Raw genomic sequence first — 7,462 nt, 5'->3', positions numbered from 1 at the left:
TTGTGAAAGTCTGACTCTAGTATTCATCCGGGGCTTCAATGCCTGAAAGTACTCATTTATATTCTTTTCTCTGTTTTCACCCATGTTATTTAGTAAATCAGATAATTTTTTGCCTACCGGTATATCAAAACCAAGATTATTGTTACCAATACCGGGGACCTATTTTTTTATGTGCAACATTAAACAGACGAGTAGGATTCCAAATCTAAATGTCCCCTTTTTGTCTTTCTTAATTTTTCTAAGATTATCAATAAGCTCATCTTTCAACCATTCACACACATCTATTTTTGCATTGTCCTTGATCATATCATGAGCACTCTTTATGCATAGGCTAGAGACTGAGTTTAACCTATTTGCATGTGTGGTTTTATAGCCTAAAATCATGCTAATGAATTTGACATTGATGTCGGTTACATCATTCACTCTTAAAGATCTTTTGTCAGATGTTGCACCTGTTAGGTTCATCACCAGGTCATTTGAGACCTTCTTTGTCTTATCAGGTCTGTTACCGGTGGAGGATAACCATGTCACAACCTTTACTACCTCTTTAGTAATTTTGTGAACTGAGTCTAACCAAAAGAATTCACCGTGTACCCTGCTTAGAACTATCGTTATAACATCCTTAGGAAAATCTAAAATACTAAGAATTTCAGTGAATCCTAGGGTTTCAACTATTTTGTGTTCAGGTTTCACATTGTCAGAATCATCACAAATTGCAGTCTTATACGTGCTCTTGATTTTCTCATCACCTAATTCTTCTATGTGACAATGAATGTACATTCTAGGGTCTTCTACAAAAACTACTCCTTTGGGGATTTGAGAAAATGCACCAGCATTATCATCCTTCTTAGCAATTTCGGGAACTAACCGAAATATGGGTCTAGGGCATTTAATCACTTCAACTACAGTAGGGTTTTCTATGAATTCAGGAACATATGAAGAAGCCATGGATATAAATACCTTTATCTGCCTTAGGAAAGATTGCTTGCTAAATTGCTTTGCTTCTTTGCTTGAAATGTCTTTGCTCAGGAATTTTTGCGGTCTTTGATTGTTTGAATGCTTGGTGAAATGAAAATGGAGCCAAAACACTGATTTATAATGTTTTTTTTGCCAACCACCACATTTAATGCTTGCCGGTTAAGTAATGACTTAACTTATCTGCCGATATAGAAGTAATTTCAACTTCTCACCATCAACTGAGGGAATAATAGCATGTTTCACATTTGATTGCTAAACCCTCAAGGAAATTTTCTTCAGTTAGATGAAGACTCTCTTGCTGGTGGAATGTTGCTCTATTCTTCCGGTGGAGGAGTATTCCTATCAACATTTAGTTCTGATTTCTTGATCCATTGTTTTGAGAATTCCTACTTAACTTCTTCAACTTTTTCTTTACCTTTCAAACTAGGACCTTTTTTATTTACAGGTGAGGACTTGCTTCTACAAAATTTTGCAATATGTCCAATCTTATTACAAGCATAACAAGTCACATTATTTTTCTGAATAACTTTTCCATATCCTATGCTGGTTTGTGTTCTGCATTGATTAGATAAGTGTCCAAATCTTCCACAAACATAACATCTTACATTCATTCTGCAATTTTCAGAATTATGACCAACTTTGTTGCATTTTGAACATTGACCGGTGGGTGTATTGGTATTCTGATAATTTCTAGATCTACATTGATTTTCTCTATGACCATACTTGTTATAGTTAAAGCATTTGCCATTAAATTTATAAGTAGTAGGTTGTCTTACTAGTTTGCCATGATCCTGTGTGTTTGCAGTACTGGAGCTTTCACCAACTTCAAAGCCAAGACCATTAGTGTCACCATTAGGTTTCTGATTCTTCAACAAGTCACCAAGTTCTTTTGAGTTTTTCTTGAATTTTTCTTTATGTTGATTTGCAATAGCCAGTTCTCCTTCCAAGATACCTTTTTGTCTCATGAGTTCATTTGAGTCATTCTGTGCATGCATCAGATCTGTTTTCAACATATCATTTTCATAACTAAGTCTTGTGTTTTCATTTGTAGCATCATTCAATCTTCTAGTCAAGTCTTCTTCATTCTTCTTTCGATCTTTAATTTCTTTACAAAATCTCATAGTCATATCCTGCGTCTCATTCTTTGTTGTCATGTTTTCTTGTTTCAACTTATTCATCAGATCACTAAGAGTTTCCTTTTCATCATTCTCATTTTGCATCTTTTCACAAAGTTCTCTTCTCTTGTTTCTTGAAATGGTAAGATTTTCTTGAAGTGCTTGAATAATATCCTGTGCAGCTTTTAGATCATCTTCAAGTTTGATATTTTTCAATTTTTCTACATCATAGTCTGAGAGAGCTGCTTCTAATTGCTTCATCAAGTTTTCCATCTCTACCGGTGTCAAGATCTTCCTCAAGCTGTTAGGCTTTTAAAAATAGAGGACCAAGCTTTGATACCAATTGTTAGGATTCCCACAGATACTGAGAGGGAAGGGTGAATCAGTATCTGACCGGTTAGATGATTTTCTTAACTTAAAACATGTAGAACATATTAATACTGTATACTGGTAAACAAAAAGTAATGCAATAAATAGAGATAACAACAACCACATGAAAAACACACCATAACACAATATTTTAACGAGGAAACCCGGTGTGGGAAAAACCTCAGTGGGATTTGTGACCCACAATATTCACTTACTGGCCAATAAGAGAATATTACTGCTACAAGAGGGGCCTACACATGCAAGAAGGCCAAGTGCCTAGAGCTCATTGCTCAATTACAAAATGGGAAGTCTCATTGACTTACAAAATGGATTATATAAATCCAATGTCTTGTACTGCTTCAAAATAGCATCTACTATGCCAGATCTAGTACCGGTTTATAGCTCTGCTTTATACATAAACCCTTAACCTATAATTCACATAATAGGTCTGCCTTATTTTGCCTATATATTTTCTTCTATCCCTTACAAAATGTTCTACAATGATCTCTTATATATATGAGTCATTTTACAACTTGCCAAGTCGGCTTACAATGATTTTACAATAATTAACAAAATAATTTTCAAACAAAATTCCTATTGGCCTCTATGCCGGTATGCTTCCTTTCACTGCCGGTGTCGGTGGCCTGTGTGCCAGTGTAAAGTCTGATCTTACTAGTGCTGGTGGATTGCCTTGCTGTTGTCATAGGATTATAAGGTTGTCATCAATGACAAGACCTTCAATCACCTACAATGTCTCATTGGAGTGTGCATTTGCCAACAATTTGATCTATGGACCAGAATCCATATTACCTATAGAAGTAGAGATACCTTCTCTACTAGTATCCTTGAAAGGTCTTATACTAGAAGAAGACAACGAGTCTCTCGACTCCAAGAACTTGAACTGATTCATGAACGTCGCCAAAATAAAACAAATCATTTGAAAGTATATCAACAAAGAATGGAAAGAAGTTATAACCATAGAGTCAAGCCGCACATTTTTCCAAATTGGAGATATAGTTCTAAGGGAGAATCTAAGAAATTAGCAAGACTGAGAAAAGAAGGGAAAATTTGAACCAAATTGGCTAGGACCTTTTGTCATAGTAGCAGTATATGGATTAGGAGCATACAAGTTATCTACCCTTGAAGGTGATTGGTTTGATGAACCTATCAATTCTATTCATCTCAAGAAATTCTATGCTTGATATATAAAGTCCTGGAAAAAATCAATAAAAAGCATATAAAGTCCCGAAGAAATCAGTAAAAATCAGAAAATCAGAAAATCCCTAAAAAAAAGCATAAAACAGTTAAAAGAAATAAAAAAGAAAAGAGGGAGAAAAATGCAATAAATTTAGATGGTGAAAAACTGGTAAATAGGCGCTATCTAAAAAGTGAGTTCTTCCATCTATGAGATCTCTTTGCATACTTATCCACTCCATCATATCACATCTATCATCTATCTTAGCTTATCCATTCCATCTTTCACATCTATTGCTTTGAACCATTTTGCAGAAAATATGCAACTTACCAACAATTATCAATCTTTGACATAATTGTCGTAGTCACTATCTTAGATTTTATCAGAATCGATCAATCTGCATTTGTATCCCGCCATGGTTTGAATCTTGATCATTTCATATATCCATAATAAAGTTTTGTTTCCGTTGGGGGCAAAATCCTAATTCCTTTTGCTAAGGTGATCTTTTGAATCTTTGAAAATCCAAAAAATTTGAAAAACTTAGAAAAACCAAAAACACCTAGGGTTTTGAAACAGATAACGAACAACAAAGCAACGAAGATCAAGATGTCTTATGACAACTGAATTGTGAAACTCAAAAAATGAAGAATCAACCAACAAGTAATAAAGGATTATCAAAGATCATTCATCAAAATGATTATCTCAGTTAATGACCATAAGAACATGTGAATGACATAACAAGGATGAATAATATCTGGGAATGGAGCGACAAGGAGAGCAGTGAGTGGGAATCCCAAATTTCAAATCTGGGAATGGCAGATTTCTTGGGGAAGGTAGTCTTTCTGGGGGTGGATTTGGCAATCAGGCATCCCAAGGTATAGAAGAGGACAAGGAGACAGTCAAATCGGTGGAAGACAAAGATTCCAAAACTGGGGACCCACACGATAGAGGTAAGGAAAAAAAATGGTCTTCGCTTTTTGGAGTGAAGCCGCTTGTAAAGTCAGGACTTCCGAAAGTTACAAACATCTTTGATCCAGTTTTAGGGTTGGTTACTATTTTTGTTTCGGATAAGCTAGTTGATCTTATTGTCGCTGGTTTAGCCATGACATTAGTCGAATGATTTGCTAGTTTTAGGCCTAACATTGATGTTGTTAGGAATTTCATAAGGAGGAAATGGGTTCTCAAAGGTCAAGTGGATGTGGTGGTGTTTCCTAGGGGCTTTTTTTCCTTTGCTTTTAACTCTGAAGAAGATATGAATAAGGTTCTATGTGAAGGCCCATGGATGTTTGACAAGTCAACTTTGGCTCTACAGAAATGGGCTCCTAACCTCTCTGTTGATGAGTCTTTTTTTGTAGCGGCACTTGTGTGGACGTGCCTCCCAGGCCTTCCGCTAGAATTCTGGAATGAGGAAGTCTTTAAGGGGATAGCGAGCTCTTTTGGAGAACTTCTCTCGATTGACCCAATAACTGTAGCTAAATCAAGGTTAGTCTTTGCTCGCATATGTGTAAATGTTAATCAAATGATGGACATGCCCCAATCTATTGAGATTATTTTTAAATTAGGGAAATGGACCCAAGTGATTGAATATGAATCGCCCCCATTTGCTTGCTTCCATTGCAAAAATCGGGCCTTTGGGCAAAATCCTGTCTGCTTAAGAAGGGTAAGGAAAGCAAGACTGATAGCAGTGTGCAGCAGAAGCAGAAATGGCAAACTAAAGAGAAAAAAGGAGACCCATCAGTAGGGTGTGATCCTGATAAGGAAGTGATGGAGCTAGAAAAGGAGATCAAGAAGGATGTGAATAGTCATAATGAAAAACCTGCTTGTGCTTGTGTATGTTCTAATAATCAAATAGAAAGTACTAAAGAAGATGAGAAAAGAAGAGAGTTAAATAATAAAAATGATCTAGAGGACCAGGAGGTGGGATCTGTCAGTCAGGAGAAAGTAGAGGAAAGTCCCAATGATGATGTGTTTGCATCATCTTACTCAAAAGCAATTGAGGAAGACTTTAATGAAGTGCGAGATTTTAACTTTTCTGATTTTGAGCCTCTGTTGCTTCTAACCAATGGATGCCCAAAGCCATCCCAATGAAAAACCCCATCACATAGTTTGGAAATGGAAATCCTGGAAGGAAATCTTAGGATTCTTGGCACAAAAGAGGGAAAATCGAATAAGGAGGGACCCAATGGAGGTATTGCAACTAGAAGAAAGAATAAGAAAAAGGAAGATGTTGGAAGCCAAAACAAAAAGAAGGGGAGACCATCTCTAAAACATCAAAGGGAATAGGAAAGTTGAAAGAACCGTGCTGATGGAACACAGTGTTCCATTGAGTCAGCCCTATCTCCAGTTAAAGTATGAAGATAAAATCCTGGAATATAAGAGGGCTGAATGCCCCTCACAAGAAGGATGTGTTACGTAACATTATAAGAGGTCATAAACTGGATGTGTTCCTTGTTTAGGAAACCAAGATGTGTAAGGATAAAGTTGAAAAGATTAGAATATTTAAAAATAATGGAGTTATAGGATCTAGCCCGGAGGGAGCCTCTGGAGGAACTGCAATTTTTTGGAACCAAAAAACTATAAAAGGGAAGGAAATCATCTCTGAATTTAATAGGATCTCTGTGCAGCTTGAGCATATCAAGAATAACTTTGTCTGGGTTTTATCCAATGTCTATGCGCCTAATACCAAAATTGGGAGAGCTAAATATTGGAGAAGCCTTGTTGAAGATGGACTTAATTTTGCTGATCAAAGCTGGATTATAATGGGAGATTTCAATACTCTGCTAAAAGAGGAAGAGAAGATGGGAGGCCTTCCCTTACAGCTTGATGGTAAACAAGATCTTATTGATTTCATTAATGATCAAGCTCTTATGGATGTGGATCTCGAAGGGATTAACTATACCTAGACTAATAGAAGAACTAGAGTTGAATGTATTCAAGTTAAGTTAGATAGAACTTTAATTTCTCCTGAGTGGTTATCTAAGTATAGTTGTTCTCTAGCGTCTGTTATCAAGATTGGTTCTGATCATTACCCTATTTCTTTTATTTCCAATTCTTTTTCTACTAAGAGAAACTTCCCTTTTAGATTTGAAAAAGTTTGGTTATCCCATCCTTCCTTGGAAGCTTGTGTTGCAAATTGGTGAAATTCCGAGGTTGAGGGAACGACTCTTTTCAGAATAGCTAAACATCTCAATATTATAAAGGCTAAAATTAAAATCTATAACAAAGAGATTTTTGGGGATATCTTCAAGAGTAAAATTTAAATAAAATTTGAAATAAAAGAAGTTCAAGATAAAATCCAAGAGGATGGGCTTTCTGAAGAGATGCGATCTATGGAAAATGGTTTGTTATCTAAATACCACACTATTATTTCTAATGAAGAGACATTCTGGAGACAAAGATCAAGAGCCTTGTACTTGAAGGAAGATGATAAAAATACCCGGTTTTTCCACTTAACTGCTCTTAAGCATAGGGCAGCTAACAGGATATCCAGGTTATCCTGTAATAAAGGGATTTTAAGAAAGGAAGCTCTGGATTATTTTGGTACCCTTCTAGGAGAAGTGGATAACCTTGATGCCAGTAACCAAAATCTCCTGTTGCAAGCTATTCCTCCTACCTTGACTGAGGAAGACTTTAACATCTGTCCAAAATTCCTACTAATCAGGAAATCAAAAAGGCGGTGTTCTCTTTTCAAGGACCAGATGGTTTTCTTATGTTCTTTTTCCAATATTTTTGGCATATTGTGGAGACTGATATTTGTAAAGGTGTTAAAGAATTCTTTGGCTCTAGAAGGCTTCTCAAAGAACTG

Source organism: Cryptomeria japonica, chromosome 6, assembly GCF_030272615.1.
Source record: "Cryptomeria japonica chromosome 6, Sugi_1.0, whole genome shotgun sequence".
NCBI classification, from domain to species: Eukaryota; Viridiplantae; Streptophyta; class Pinopsida; order Cupressales; family Cupressaceae; genus Cryptomeria; species Cryptomeria japonica.
Note: the sequence above shows the minus strand (reverse complement) of the source record.